The sequence below is a fragment of the Podarcis tiliguerta genome (genome assembly GCF_965153285.1).
Source record: "Podarcis tiliguerta genome assembly, chromosome: 10".
Taxonomy (NCBI): Eukaryota; Metazoa; Chordata; class Lepidosauria; order Squamata; family Lacertidae; genus Podarcis; species Podarcis tiliguerta.
Window position 1 is genome coordinate 53,893,310 of NC_139543.1, and position 16,873 is coordinate 53,910,182.

Sequence of the window (16,873 nt, forward strand, 5' to 3'; positions counted from 1 at the left end):
CCTAACCTACCTCACGTGAGAAGTGGGGAAACCACACATGCCACCTTGAACTCCTTCGGGGGAAAGATGGGATATAATTGCAATACAGTTGCACCTTGGTTTCCGAACAGCCTAGCTCTCGAACGTTTTGGCTCCCGAACGATCGAACCCCGGAAGTGAGTGTTCTGGTTTTCGAACGTTCTTTTGGAAGCCGAACGTCTGACGGGGCTTCCATGGCTTCTGATTGGCTGCAGGAGCTTCCTGCAGCCAATCAGAAGCCACGCTTTGGTTTGCGAATGTTTTGGAAGTCGAATGGACTTCCGGAACGGATTCTGTTTGACTTCCAAGGTATGACTGTACATCAATAAAATATAAATGTCCCTTTATAGCTCACTGCTTTGTTTTGGAGAACTGGTGTCCCTCTACTTTTTCACTCTGCATCTCTTTCCTTAGGAACAAAGGAAGCTGCCTTATACTGAGTCAGATGATCGGTCCATCTAGATCAATGTTGTCCACACTGACTGACACACTCTACCTGGAGATGCCAGAGTTTGAACCTGGCACCCTCTGCATGCAAAGCAGATGTTCTACCACTGAACTATGGTTGGGTGTGAGCAAGACTATCATCAAGCCATCTAGCTCAGCCTTTTTGACTAAGAAAGCATTCTCTATATTAATCCATCTAGCTGAGGTAATGTCTATTGCAGCCGGTTATAGATCACTCAGGTCTGCAAGATTCTAAGATCTGCCCCCCAAAATGTTACAAAAAATATTGGGGGCAATTTATGAAATGGTCAGCCTATCACAGACATATTGGAGATTAGAGATATGCAGCAGAATGCTGGGAACCAGATACAGCATATTGAATAGGGCTGCTGTGAATATTCATACTTGATTTTGTATTTAAGCTGCTATGTAAGTATTTACAAGACGGGAGTTTCTAATCAGAATAAATAAATAAATAAATTGCAAGAAAAGCATATTTTAAAAATTGATGTCAGTCTCTGGAGCCCTAGCAAGAGTGGAAGGAGGAGAACAATTTCAAAAGGACTTAAAGGAAAAATGCTTACTCATTTGTACAAATAAGAGTAAGTAGATACACATCCTTCCTTGAAAGCAGAAAAGCAAACTGTGCGGAACTCCGTTTATCTCTTTCAAAAGAAGAAAAGGTTGAGTTAGCATAGAAACCTCCTGAAATCCATAATGTGGAGTTCCAAGGAGCACAGGAATTTCAAACATCATTTTTAATCCACTTGGACTAGACGCACTTCGGTGTGCTGTGCTTTAATGTGAATAAATGTACAGCTTTTGTCCTCAGCAGGGGAGACTCTGATCATGAATTATATTACCCAGCCTCTAAAATCTTCATTCCGTATATTATAAAATGTGCTCTCCTATAGGGGTGAGGGTGCGTCAGCAGGGAATTTATGCAAACTGTTGCAGGTACATTAAAATACAGTTGCTTAAGGTGCGCTGTAGTGCGTAATCCATTAATCCAATATTTTCACAGTGCATCTGAAATGCAGTTGTTTATTATCAGAGGTTCTGCACCAAGTCCTAGAAATGTAATTTGCAAGGAATTAAATGCAGCTCAGGGCCCTGCACGTTTGCCCCGTTTCACTTGAGACTCTTCGAGAAGTGCTAAAATGCGTCGCAATAAAGTAATTATGACTGCAGCCCTAAACCTCATTTACCTGAGAGTGACACAGATTGAAGCCAGTGGAGCATACTTCTGAGTCGACATGCTTAGGATTGTGACCTCACCATGCGCTTTAGATGGCAGCTTATTACAAAATGTGGCAAGCCAGCCCTACTGCCATTCTGAGTAGGGCTGTAGACCACCAGCCCAAAGTCCTACCCTGCTGAGTCGGTAAGGTCACTGGAAATCTGAACTAGGTGTGTTTGGGAAACCCATAAGAAAACAGGATTGTTTATCAACTACAGTGATACCTCAGGTTAAGTACTTAATTCGTTCCGGAGGTCCGTTCTTAACCTGAAACTGTTCTGAACCTGAAGCACCACTTAAGCTAACGGGGCCTCCTGCTGCTGCTGCACCGCCGGAGCCCGATTTCTGTTCTTAACCTGAAGCACTATTTCTGGGTTAGCAGAGTGTGTTACCTGAAACGTATGTAACCTGAAGCGTATGTAACCTGAGGTACCACTGTATATTTTGACTCCCTCCCCCCCCCATATTCCTCTGATGTCTTACCTGCAAAGGATCTCCCAACTTTGCCTGAAATGCAAATGCCCTACCATGTCCCATTCTCCATACTGTTCAGCCCAAGAGTCTGCTTAGCAACCTCAGCTTTTGTAGTTGGAGTCAGTCAGGCCCTGCCCTCCCAGGTCAGGTGGAAAAAGGCCTGCAACTGGGATTCCACAACTCAGAGCTAAGATGGTCTTGTGTCCATTGGCCATGCTGGCTGAAGCTGAGATGACACCCAACAAAATTTGGGGGGCACAACATTAGCTACCCCTGACTCATGAGACCCTTTGCAAAGCTGCCTGTTTTTCAAAAGTTCCAATTTGAACCACAGATCTACACCCAAACCCTAATATTAGCTGGCTGCTGAATTAATCACCCTGTATTTCATTTAGCCATACGTCTGGATTTCACAAAGGTGTCCTTTGAGGGTGGTTTCAAGGAAAAGGTAAAAACATGATATATTGGCCTCTAACCTCAGCGGAGTTCCGTTCAATTAACGTCTGCCAGTTCTCTAAGAAGGAGCCGGCCAAATATTTTATTTCCCGGCAAGCCTGGTCATACATAAAATAACTGAATCAATGCCTGACTTTTCCATCTAGAATCAAAGCTATAACAAACTCTAAACAAGCATCTTTCATTCCTAATAGAGTAGTTGCAACCATCTATTATAGTGTGGCACAACATCACATACTGAAAGGTGAAAGAATCCTCTGTGGCGGACGTCAAAGAGTCAAAGGCTGTACCCAGATATTGAACAGCAAAGCATCTTCAGCCCATAATAATATTTTGGTTTATGCAATTAGGCAGCCCAGATCTACAGAGCCAGGTTAGGTGGTGCAAGCAATGCCTAGCAGGAGCTTAGTGGGTTTGGGTCTGGTTGCCGCTACAAGGTCACTTTTCATAGCACTGTGATAGCAGAGAAATATTTGCCAGCCCAGCAGTGGACAATCAGAGATGAAAGATGGGATACAAGGGTAGCAATTATCATTCTGTGCTTGCAATGATGCAAACTGCAAACTACAACAACCTGAAAAGGTTTTGTTAAAAATAAACACACAAGTTTCTATCCCTTAAGACTGCTTGGAAAGTCTGTGGACGATTAATGCCTAGAGCAATCTCAGAGCCTGGAGAGAGCAAGGTCAAACAGGACTGTGTTATCACAGTGTGAATTCTTGGCCACATCCACACCATACATACAAAGCATACTTAAATGACTTTAACAGTCATGGCTTCCCTCAATGAATCACAGGAACTGTAATTTGCTAAGGGTGCTGACCTCACATACTTACAATTCGAAGAACCCTTAGCGAACTGCCATTCCTAGGATTTTCCATGTCTGTTAAAATGGTATAAGAGGTGTGGTGTGGATATGATCAAACCGTTCAGTGAGACAAGCAAAGTAAATACGTTCATGATGTGTTGGTCAGAGAACTGAGTTTTTCTTGTTTTCAGTTTGAGGGCACAAGGTGTAGCAACCTTGCAAATTGGGGGCAGATCACACCACAAAATCACACAAGATCACAGCCGCCAAAATGGCTGCCATTCTCTTGCAATAAAAAAGGGACGTCCCGGTTTTTCCAGGACACTTACCAGGTATGCATTTTCGCAACAATCCTGTTGGCACTCACCACTTAAATCCGCTATTAGGAGAGATTATCATCATCCCTTCTGACCAAACTGCGGGAGGCAGTGGAAGACAGGAGTGCCTGGCGTGCTCTGGTCCATGGGGTCACGAAGAGTCGGACATGACTAAACGACTAAACAACAACAAATCATCATCCCTGTGGTTCAGCACATGCAGCCCCTCTTTCCTATTCCACTTTCCCCAGAGGCCTCTACCAAGAGCACCTGTATGGATGCCCAGCATAGAACTGGAATCCTGATGACAGCTTGACATCTGTCCTTATTTTTGACTGACTTATTGAATTCAGATCAGCCAGTCCCAATTGTCCTCAGAGTGATTCCTTCCCCCACTGCCACCCCCACAATCGACCCTTAGAGAAGAAGTTTTTACTGTTAACTTCAGTTTCTTCTGAAGATGCGTTCAAGTAATTAACCCCTTAATCTACACGTGCCCCTTCTCCTCCATGTGACACTTACAGATATTTTCACATCTCTAATAGCTGTGACTTCGGCATTAAGTCTGTTAATGAACCTCCTCATTTCATTTGCGCTTCCGCTATAATGCTTCCCTCTAATTTGGTGACCTAAGTGCAGATATTAGGAAAAGTAAGAAACAAGCACTGAGAAACTCATTAAAATAACTCAGTACTGCAAAAGATTAGTGGTCGTGGATAGAATTAACAAATGACAACCAAGAATTGCTAAGATGCCAAGAAGAAGAACAACCAAGGCATCTTTTTGTTTAATTTTCTAGTCAGAGCAATAAACTCAGTGCAACTGTTTTATAATCCTTAATTCACCTTGTTTACTTGCAATAATGATTGTGCAATCTTATATTCAGGTACAGTATTATTGAGAAGTAAAGAAGGGGACCTGGAAACTCTGTTCCTTCAGGTGTTGGGAGGCCAGCATGACCAATGGTCAGGGTTCATAGCAGTAGTAGTTCGACAACATCTGGAGGACCAGAGGTTCTCCATCTCTAGTTTATTTTGGACTGCTATCTGCATCACTTTCAGACCAAGTGAATCACACAGATTTCCTACACTGATATATTGTCTGGATTCCATCTGCCTTGGAGTCCAATCCAGAAAGAAAAAAAGCAAGCCTAAGGGTGCAGTCTGAAAAACATTCGCCAGGAAATGAACCTCATTCAGTGCAACGGGACTTGCTTCCATCCTGTGTATGAATGTTCATTCTATGAACACCATCCTATATATTGCTCAAACTGTGACCGTCTCTTTTTCTGCTTTTTTAGATGTGGCAGCCATTTTGGGCTTATGCCACATCCTCATGGCAGCCATTTTGTGACTGGTGCCCACAGCACCCTCTCAACATTCTAAATGGGCCCACTGGCCCCGAAAGGTTGGCCACTCCTGTTCTAAGCAATGATTGCTCTTCGCATATTTTTATTCAGCTGTTGCCCTTACTAAACACCAGAAGACTTAGCCTCAACCAGGGCTACAAAATACTTCCACAGCCAAGTTCTGCTGCAATTGATTTTACTTGCACCTCAAGTTTCAATAGCTCTATTATTCAAAGTGAGATATGGGACAGGAAGAGAGCAAGAGCAAATAATGCCATTTTCTTCCCCTTCCTTATAGATCCACTCTAGATTCTCCCAGCAGCAGCCGAATAAAGCCATTAAGACTGAGCACCTGCATTTTACCAAATGGGAAGAGACAGTTTCTTTCAGAGAGGGACTTGATTTGCATTCAGTTTGCTCTCCCATATTCCAGGGGAACATTTAACTTTTTTGTTACTCTTTTTGTAGGACAGTAAATTCTACTCTTGCTGACAGATGGAGAAAATAGCTGTTTCTGGAGGGAATAAAGGGGCTTTTTTATTTCCCATTTCTCTTTTACAGTGGCTGCTATACATATTTAAAGCCCTCGTGCCATTTTCTGGAGGATTTAAATTATATCTCCCACACCCACTTCCCTCGGTGTGCTGGTGGTGCTCAGTAATACTTCCAAGTCGATCCTCATTCGTCCGGCCTACCAAAAATCAATTGGGTTTAGCCATTTGTCTCCCAAGCACTCCTGGCAAGAACATTTGGTAATGCAGTAAATTTGACTTGCGGAGGTTGGTGTCTAGATCACTAAACTGAAAATCCAAATAAGTAAAATTAGTTAAATGCTTATCATTATTACTGTGGGTGGGCAGGCAGTGTTGGTATGTTTTGGGGACCTCAGCAGACGGGAAGCTTTGTGAAGGCACATGCAACACCCACCCCTAGCAGTGGTATCTTGGTTTGCAACCGTTTTGGATTACAACCATGTGAAATCCAGAAGTGTGTGTCCCTTTTTTTGGATTACAACCTATTTTTTTGGGAGGCCCCATTGGCGAAAGCGCCCCTTGGGTTACCACCTGTTTTGGTTTACAACTGGACCTCCGGAACGTGTTAAGTTGTGGGTGAACATATCAGACGACACAGCAGCTCTTTATTTGTAAGCTGGAACAGAACTGAACTGAGGAGCTCAGTCAGCCTGCTTATATAGGGCTCCAGAACAAGGTAACTGTCGCAACTTTCTAAAACTATCCAATCACCGAACGTCACTTTCGATCCTTCATTTGCATACAAACTATCCAATCACTGAACGTCACTTTCGATCCTTCATTTGCATAACTATCTACAGTATCCCCCTGCTGGCCCAGGGTGAGAACTTCAGTACATAACAGAACGGAATATGGTTGTAAACCAAGGTACCACTGTACAGCCAGGTACAATGGGGTTGCATCAAACCCCATTATAACATGATCCCTCAGTGCAGCCCTTTGCTTTTTTCTGTAAAAGTGAATGGCATTCATTTATGCTGATCAAACACAGCATGTCATCAGTGCCAAAGCTCAAAGCTTGTTGCCTGCTTCCCTGAAAATTTGGAAAATGCAAATGTAATTTAACTAGTTACCGGGGATATAAGCTTTGTTTTCTCCAAGCAAATAACAAAACAGACATACACGAACCACAGTATGACTTTCTACATGTCTCCGCAAATATATTTATTTCCGAATGCAACGGTAATTGCGATGCCACCTTCTTTATTTCTTCTTCTTGCCACTTTCCTTGGAGATCTTTGTGCTAATTATGAACGTAGAATCACAGAACTGTAGAGTTTGATGTTCTGTGCTTGTTTACCTATATATTATAATATTTTTTTAAAAAAAAAAACTAATTACTTTAAACAAATGAACTGGGACTTTGTCAACCCCCTCCCTGTACTGTGTCAATTTCCTTGGTCATCAAGTCCAAGCCATACTGAAGCATGTGCATGGTGTGTCCTGAGCTTGTTCTGGAAATGAAGGAATCTTTTGTCCAGCATGGGGTTCAAACCCATGATCCTGAGATTAAGAGTCTCTTGCTCTACCATAGCCAACCCCTCTTCCTTCCCCCTAAACTGAGATGACAGTAGCAGCATGGCCTCAATGGAAGTTTCTCTGCAATGACAGCATCCCAAGCACCAATGACATCTAGGGACATGTAATTTTCCAGGCACCTGGTAGTCCCCTCCTGGCGTCCTTGCCAAGTGGTGGTGTGGATATGTGTGGCAGTTTCCCCTGCTGCTGCATGTTGGGGGTGCAAGAAAAAGTCTCCCTTTGTGCCAGCAAGAAAGAGGGGGAAGGAGAAGCCTCCCCCAGCAGATGGTGACAGTGCTTCCACTTCCTGTCCTCCTCATGCCAAAGCAACCTGTTCAGGCTCTGAGGTGGTCTCCTGCAATGGCCAACTACCAAGTCTAGGCTCAATCTATGTACCTCTTCTGCCCCCTAGCAACCCAGACTGTCATTACAGTGTGACAACAGACCTATACAAATATTAGAAAGAGAGAAAATGTGGATGTCCTAATCTGAAGATCGAAGGATAATGCATATATTAAAGGAGAATCTTCAGATCTCTGAAGATCAAAGGAGAGTCTTGTACATATGTCTGTACAGTCATACCTCAAGTTAAAGATGCTTCGGGTTAAAACTTTTCAGCTTGTGTCCCGCAGCGACCCGGAAGTAGCAGAAAGGGTTACTTCTGGGTTTTGCTGCTCGCACATGCGCAGACACTCAAAATGACATCACGCACATGTGCAGAAGCGGCTAATCACAACCTGTGCACGCACAGACGCGGGTTGCATTCTGCTCAGGTTGCCAATGGGGCTCCGGAATGGATCCCGTTTGCAACCAGAGGTACCACTGTACGTATATGGATTTCCTGCCCAAACCATAATAAACTGTAGGATGCTGGATACGTTTGAACTGTAAAAACTAAGGCTGGGGAAAAAATCTCAAGACTTTCCAAATAGTTACAAAAGAACTATCTACAGCCATGATTCATAAGATGTCAGCTCGGTCTCTCTCTCTAAGAGTGTACAGACAGTTCGATAGGGAGGGCACAATCTCTCTCCAGGCTGGGTCAAAAGATGGAACTCCAGAACTCATTACTATGCAGTCGGCCATCCAGTCTCTGTGTAATGGAATTTTTTTGCTTTCCCCAACTCTGGAGAAGTGTTTTCTTTTGTAGGAGAGCATTCCACAGAAGTCGCTTGGAGATTAGAAAAGAGAGAAAGAATTAATTGAAATATTATCAATGGAACATCTCAGTCCATTATGCTTTTGATTCAAATCAGTCCATTAATGCATTCTCATTGAGCAACAGACGGCCGACAGAGAGTTGGTACTATTATAGGTTGGTCTCTCACATGAAAAACCCCTGATTGCAATTACTACCCACTCTGCCATGCATGCAAGACTCTCTTTGGTTGCACTTGACGGAAGACACATAATAGTATTTCTTACATTAAGTGATCTGATATCTGACTTCATATACCATTTTCATTATACACAGAAAACAAAATCTAAAATGGGATATCATTAGCGTATATTTTGTAACTGGCATTATTTGGCAGTTGGCATGTCATGGGAAGCCATTTTGATAAGGGATGTGGGTGGCACACCCCGTGACGGGGTGAGCTCCCGTTGCTCTAGTCCATCTCCTGCCAACCTAGCAGTTTGAAAGCAAGTAGATAAATAGGTATCGCTGTGGTGGGAAGGTAAATGGCGTTTCCATGAGCTCTGATTTCCATCACGGTGTTCCATTGAGCAGGAAGCGGTTTAGTCATGCTGGCCACATGACCCAGAAAGCTGTCGGTGGCCTGAAAGCGAGATGAGCACTGCAACCCCATAGTTGCCTTTGACTGGACTTAACTGTCCAGGGATCCTTTACCCCTTTTTCACTATCTGATAACTGGCATACAGTAAGAACAAATTTGCTCGATCCTCTTTCAAAGCTGCCTAAGTTAGTGGCCATCACTGCCTTCAGTGGGGGTGATTTTCATAGTACAACTACACACCGCGTGAAAAAGTACTTCATCAGTCTTGAATCTTCTAAGGTTGTGGAAACCAGGTGAATGGAGAATCTGAAACCCTTAACAAAGCACACTTCACAATGCAACATTTTGTCGTATATTTGCCTTGCGCTAGAAGCAGGTGGGGCACCGCTGCTAGGGTAGCTTCCTGGATCGTAGGTCACTCACTACTGCAACTAAGGAGAAGAGCAAGGGAGCAGGCCAAGAGATGCAGTGCAAACGCACCAGCAGTGGCAGTCCAGTTTGCACCATGCTGACTTCCCAGACTTCTTTATTCCTCTCCCTCCTCCTAAGCAACAGTAATCCACCTACTGGGAAGCAAGTGCAGTCATTAGCTCCTTCCCAAGCAAGCCACTCCAAACTTGTACCTTACATAGGCCTCCTACGGTCATGGCAGGAGTTTGCCATGACTGAGCTCTGCCTCATTCTTCCACCACAGGCACACACTTCAGCATCCCTAGGAGAACTCATTGGCTGTGCCTCTGTAGCTTCAGCCCAGGACGATCTGAATAAGCACGATGTCAAAACAAGGCAATGCAAATGATGGAAGAAAGAGAGAGAGAGAGAGAGATAAAATAAAGCCAAGAGCTCGAGATCATCACTTGCCTTTATGGACTGAAAATTATCTGGCTGCAATATAATTAGACATCTATAATGATTTGGGAGTCATGCTTCCTTAATGTAAACATCAGCGATATCATTTTTGCCCCCCTCTGCCCCCTCCCTCCACTTTCCCAGCCTAACATTTTGAATTTTCCTAATCACTTATTAATTATGGGTCTCGAAGCTGAGTGAGTAGTTCAATAATTTATACAACCCAGAGACTCATTAAAGAATAATTAACCACACACTAATTATTCATGGCATTTTCATTGCTCTCAGTTTCCTAGGAGTGCCCTGATGCAAAGATCGGATTTGGGATTTGGGAGTGGGGGTAGGGTGTGTGGTTAAGGCACCTGTTTATCTGAAAAGTGATGGATAAATATATAAAATAAAATGAACCCATGCTAAATAAATACCCTAAACATGCTGATGTGGCCCCCACCTCAGCCATGCATACATGCGTATGAAGGCAATCACAGGATCAGAGTAGTCCTGTTTACTTGAGACAGTTCCCCACCTGTTGTCCCCAGCATTCAGTGAAAGGGGGAAACATTCTCCGAGGGGAAAACAGGATCCCTCCTTGAAGCAATGCTAATGTGGGGAAGGTGTTTCACATGTGCAGAGGCATTTATGGGCTCCACCAGTCAGGCAATGTCGGGGGCAGCTGGATCGGTGTGTGCCCTGCCCTGTGTGGTTGAACCACTGAACTGCAGGTGGCAGATTTCTTTGTAAAGCACCCATATTCAGCTGCGGAGGGAGCCGCTTGGAGCGGCGTGCCCAGGGGTGGGGCGAGCCACCCAAAGGCACGGGATGGGCGGGGCCTCCAGAGTCTGCCTGCCTCCTCACACTCAGCCACCCCATAGCTGTGGGGGAGGCAGTGAGCAAGGACAGACATGTGGCTCTGGCGTGCTGCAGGCCCCATGGTGAGTGCTGCCCAACATTTTGTCACCCCCCTCAGTGGTGACGCCTGGGGCGACCCACACCCACCACACCCCCTTCCTCCACCCCTGCCCATATTACAAAATATGGCAAGCACCATCTCTGTTGCCTTTGGGGCACTTATTGGGTACTTTCTCTCCCCTGCCCCTAAACCCTTTTACTGTAGTATTTGTATCTGCACTAGATACGAAAATTGACTTTTTAAAATATATATGAAGTTCTTTTAATCCTTTTTTTATATGACTTTCTTTTAATTGCTTTTATATGTGAAACTGTTTTCAAGTGTTTTATGTAGGTGGGGGAGGTTGCACTTGTTTATATTGTTAAATTGCTTTGAGATATCTTGCTGGAAGCGATCCAGAAAGGGAAATAAATAGCCAATGAGTCGTTTCAGCAGGACTTCAGCTTCTTCACAGAGCTGGGCAGGTGGAGGGTTTTGTACGGACAGCCTCCAAGGAGGCTTTGTCAGTGCCAGAAAACTCTGCACCATTTGGGGGTTGGATTCTGCACCCTGGTGTGGTGGAGTTCAGTGGTGGCGTGGATGCTGTCTTTGTGAGATGACAAGGAAACAAAACTTCTGAACATCTGTGACTATGGAAAATCCCATAATGCTGTTGGTTAGAATAAATTAAATGCCCTTACGGGGTGGGATGGTGCGAAAGATCGTTCCCCACTTGCTAAATTTTATATGCTCACATTCTAGGTGAAAATGTTTCATTTACATTTACATACCCTCCAACATGCCTCAGATGAAAATAGAGGCATTTCTCACTCTGATCCTCGTCGATTCCCCCCCCCATTCCCCCCCAACAGAGCTTTGTATCTTCAAGCAAATTATTGTTGTGATTTGTTGCTTCTTTTAAAATATCAGTACCTATGAATTAAAAAAAGATTTTAAGCCTTTCCCACCTGGCTGCTCACCTTTCAACCAGGGATCCTGCAGTGTGGAATTAACAGCTGAGAAGGCAGGAGTGAAAATAATCCCATCGCAAAAAATAAAATAAAAATCAGGCTTTACTCTACCTCTGAGCTAGGAGTGGAAAAGGAGGGGTAAGAGAAACTCCACACTGAGATCTATACCTCCCTTCCAGGGACAACACACACCGTGTTTTGTTTTCAGCTGGTGATGAACAAACTGTAACGTATTTGTAACAGTCTGATGATTTGGGGAAATAATGATGGGGAATCTCAGATTATTCCTCTCTCTTTTTTCCTAAACTCCTCAGGATTCTAGCAAAATTCTGTGCACTGTTGACCATGAAAGAAGCTTTATGTTCTTAGTGTCAAAAGCAACTTTTTCAAATGTCAGTTGTCCAGGGACCAGTGATAAGCCATTCTTTCAAAAGTTCCTTTTAAGCTGCCTTGGAATCCTAGAAGTTTGCTGAAAAGCTTGAGGTATAGAGACTTGCCAAGTCCTCCCGTGGCTTTGGGCTCTGCTTTATTGGTTGCATCTGTCACAATAAACACACACACACACACACACACACACACACAGGGCTGGCCCTACCATTAGGCAGATTGAGGTGGCAAGCTTAGGCAGAAATGGTGGCAGTGAGATGTTGAGAGACATAGGCTATGTGTGACACATAGCCTTCCTTGCACCCCTCAGCTACCTCTCAATTGTGGTGAGGGGTATTATTATTTTATTATTATTATTATTATTATTATTATTATTATTATACAACCCATCTGACTGGTTGCCTCAGCCACTCTGGGCAGCTTCCAACATATATAAAAACATAATAAAACATTACACATTAAAAGGCTTCCCTATACAGGGCTGCCTTCAGATGTCTTCTAAATGTTATATAGTTACTCATCTCCTTGACATCTGAGGGGAGAACATTCCACAATTTGAGTGCCACTACCGAGAAGAACCTGTCCTAAAGTTTACCTTAAAAAAGCAGTTCCCATTATTCTTTGGGACAGGCCATGTGCTTTAAATGTGTGGTGTGTACATGGTTTCACAAAAGCACAGGGCTTGGCAAGGTAAGGACTTTGCCTCAGAAAATTGCTACCGGTTACCACAGACTGACACTTCTGAGTTAGTTCACCTTCAGATGTACTTTCACCATATCTGGTAGATGTTAGACATTTGTGGCGGTAGCAGAAGGGAGCGCATAACACATAGGCAGGCATCAGAAGTCGGTGCAAAGCAGTCAAAATCAAAACAGGAGGAGCATAAGATGTGGGGTGGGGGTAGGGGTTTAAACATTGCCAGCAAGGCTAGTGATTAGTCATAATGGGAGTTAGAGTCCCAAGACATCTATACGACTACAAGTCCCTTACATTTCTAGGTTGTAGCCATGACAGGCATCTAGATAATGATAAACGTTTTCTAGGCGCTTTTCTTGACTTGCGAACATTGCTTGGCCATGGCAGCTGGGGCAGCTGGGAGTTGAAGTCCGACAACATCTGGGATGACGCAGGTTTCCCAGGCCTGGTCTAACTGATAACATTCCTACTAATCCTTAGGCAATGCGCTCTAATAATGAGCAGCTCCTCTGCTCAGAAATCTTCCCCCCGCCCTCCCCAAACAACTACCTTAAATCTTCTGTCTTAAATTGTCTTTTCAGCAATTCAAATGAGATACGTCTCTCTGGAACAAAGGGCGGATTCACACAATTTATGCTTTCCGCACAGGGATTGAGGCTATTGTGTGATCATCTTGTTATTTGAAACATCCATCATCTCGGCTATTATCACGTTCAGACTTTCATCGTCACATGCAAGGCACACCTGTCAATGGGAAGGGATTTACTGTGTCCTGCTGACAAACCTTTGCAGCGGCACAGAACTGAGGAGAAGCATGACATGAAGCAATTGCAAAAGGCTACCTTTTCAAAATAAAAAAGTATTCCCATTTGGCACTAGTGTTGAAGGGGGCATGGTCATAAAATGGATGCAGAGCTTTGACAACTGTGGCATGGAGACATCATTGCAACAGGAAGCTACCTTATACCAAACCAGGCCATTGGTCCATCTAGCTCACTATCACCTACCCTGATTGGCTGCAGAGGACTCCCTCAGCTCAACCTGGAGATAGTGGGGACTGAACCTGGGACCCCAATTTGTTTACTAATGCTGCACTGTTTGTTCATTACAGGAATCCCACCTACGAGAAATGAATGAGAGGAACAAAATTAAAAGATAGTCAAAAATGAAAATAAAACTAATGGGAGAAATTAACGGGAATGTTTCCATTCCTTTCTCATTCATTCCTTTCTCATAGAAGGGATTCTCAGTGGGGTGCATTTACCATAGGAGTTGTCCCCCCGCGGGGGGGGGGGGGCGTGCAGACAGAGAGGCCCGGCGGGCCATATTTGTCTCTATGACCTGAGGTTTCACATCCCTGCAATATGTAGACTTCTGGCGGGGTGAGCAATTGCGCAAATGCCAAGTTACCCATAAAGTGTCCTATTCTGAAGCCAGTATACTGTATTTCCTTTCTCCGTTTCTCAATTATTTCCCAAGTGGCATATTGATTCCTTTGAAAATCTCCAGTTTTAACTTCCTTATAAGTAGCATCTTATGGCATCTTATGGCACTTAAGAATTAAGCAGAAGCATCGTGTTCTTTTTATATGGCACACTGGAGGATAAAAAGAAACAGAAGCACTTGTAAGCTCCTGGGCTGTATATTTCCGAATCTCAATTTAAATGCAGATTTTTTAAAATTGTTTTTTAATGCAAGTCCCCAGTTAAGAATCCAGGAAAGAGGTCTCTTACTTGATTAAAACACCAATAGCAAAAATATTTGACTTAACTTTGCTTTTTGTACTGAATGAACTTAGCTAATGTGAGTCTCAAGGAAGGCACCGTTTAACAGACCCCCGCTTTCCTGGGATATTGGAGGTAATGGAATAAGGCTTATTTCCACATATCAGATTTCCACTTCACTTACCTATAAAGAAACTAATATATTTCAGCCATCGTGTGAATAAGGAGTTTTTCTGTTCTGCTAAATTAATATTGGTCAGCAGAGAACGGAGATAACAATGCAATACAATGAAGATTAGTCCTTCACTGCTTAATGAATGCTGTGCGGTAATCGAGACTCAACAGCAGTTTCCTGAGAAGGACAAGTTTTTGCATGTTTTGCCTATGGAAGTCAGGGAAGGAACTGATCTAAAAAGATTGACTGTCCAACTGAGCAATCAGAACTTTTCATAGGAAGGAGTCCGCCATCCGAAATGCAGGACCAGTTCACACATGCACATAAGGGCACACTGCCTTGAACCCGTGACAGTGGATGCCCACAGCATGCTGACATCACTTGCACATAGCACGGGGTGTTAATGCATCATAGGATAGTACTCGGGGGGGGGCAGCCACTTCATTTAAAATTTGTGGGTGCCCTGGCACCTGGGGCCCTGCATGATTGGCTCCCATGTCACATACATCTCTTGAACTCTTATTACTTGATTCCCAACATGCGACATGGGCACTGTCTCCATTCTTTAAAGCAGGGTTGGGGAGCATGCAGTCTTCCAAATGTTGCACCATCAGCCCTAGCCAGCATGGTCAGGCATAATGGGAGTTGTAGTTGTGCTCACCCTATGAAATGCTCTCCCAGCAGATGTCAAGGAAATAAATATCTTATCTGGCTTTTAGAAGACATCTGAAGGCAGCCCCGTACAGGAAAGTTTTAAATGTTTGATGTTTTACTGTAGTAATAATACAGTGGTACCTTGGTTCTCAAACTTAATCCATTCCAGAAGTCTGTTCCAAAACCAAAGCGTTCCAAAACCAAGGGGTGCTTTCCCATAGAAAGTAATGCAAAATGGATTAATCAGTTCCAGACTTTTAAAAACCACCCCTGAAACAGCAATTTAACATGAATTCTACTATCTAACGAGACCATTGATCCATAAAATGAAAGCAATAAACAATGTACTGAAGTCACACAATCAATCAATCTGTAGATGAACTGGGTTCCACACAGTCACAAAAACAAAACAATAAAGCCGCAAAAACAAAAATGCAAAATAAATAGCAAAAGCAGACGGACCTCAGCATAACACTCAAAACAGAAGTGTGGCACTCAAGTCATCAGCGTAACACTCAAAATGGAAGTGTGGAGCTCAAATCGGAAATGCAACACTCAAAACAGAGCACATTCGGCCTCCGAAAAAAGTTCGCAAACCGGAACACTTACTTCCGGGTTTGCAGTGTTTGGTTCCAAGTTGTTTGGGTACCAAGGCATTTGAAAACCAAGGTACCACTGTAACAATCTTTATACCCCACCCATGGCTGGGTTGCTCCAGCCAATCTGGGCAGCTTCCAACACACATATTCCTAGAGTAGTTTAACGACCAGACCCTCTTTCTCAGGGAACTGTTGGGAATAGTAGCTCTCAGAAGGGGATGAGGGTTGGGGGAGGTAATGCTCTGGACTGCCAGCCAGATCTATTCCCCAACCCTGTGCTAGCAGGTCCCGCCACCCCCCACCATACCTGGGACATCTTCACTCCCTTTCTCCCTGTGTTGTAATGATCGCTTTCAGTGTGATGTCAGCCTTGTGCCTGTGCCCCAGTTACGGGCAATGATCTCATACAACGAGCCCCTACAATGAAGTGAATACTTATCCTTACATTTGCAGTTCACGGAGGCCATGGCAGAGAGACGCATCTGTGTCTGCTTCACCACAATCTTATACCCACTGAGATTACATCCTGTGTGACACAAAGGGCAAATACCAAATTGGAAAGTCACCTGCTGTGTGACAAATCAGTTCAATCTACGCCATAAATCAGCAGATGCGGCCCAAGAAGCAGAGCCAGAACTCTCTGTCCAGCCAACCTTCCCCTACCTGTATTTTCTAAAATCATATCCCATAACTTACTTCTCATTCTGCACACTCTGTCACGGCAAATGCGTGATTTGGCTTGCTTAGCTCTCCAGCAGTCATTCTGCTCTCAACACAATTGTCAATTTTACTCCAATGACCATGTTATTGCACTAGAGGAGTTATTAAGCCTTTTAGTAGCCTTGCCACTTTTTATTCCTGTCCTGGCAAAAGCTTGTGTTTTATTGTCAGCAGCGTCGCAGGTAGAATTTCAACAGGTAATGTTTCGTTGAAGCTTGGGGAAAATCATCTGCCAAGAATGAGAGCTAAAACCACTCTCAAATTGTTAGATCCCCCAAAGTTAAGAACTTGTCAAGAATGTATAACTTGCT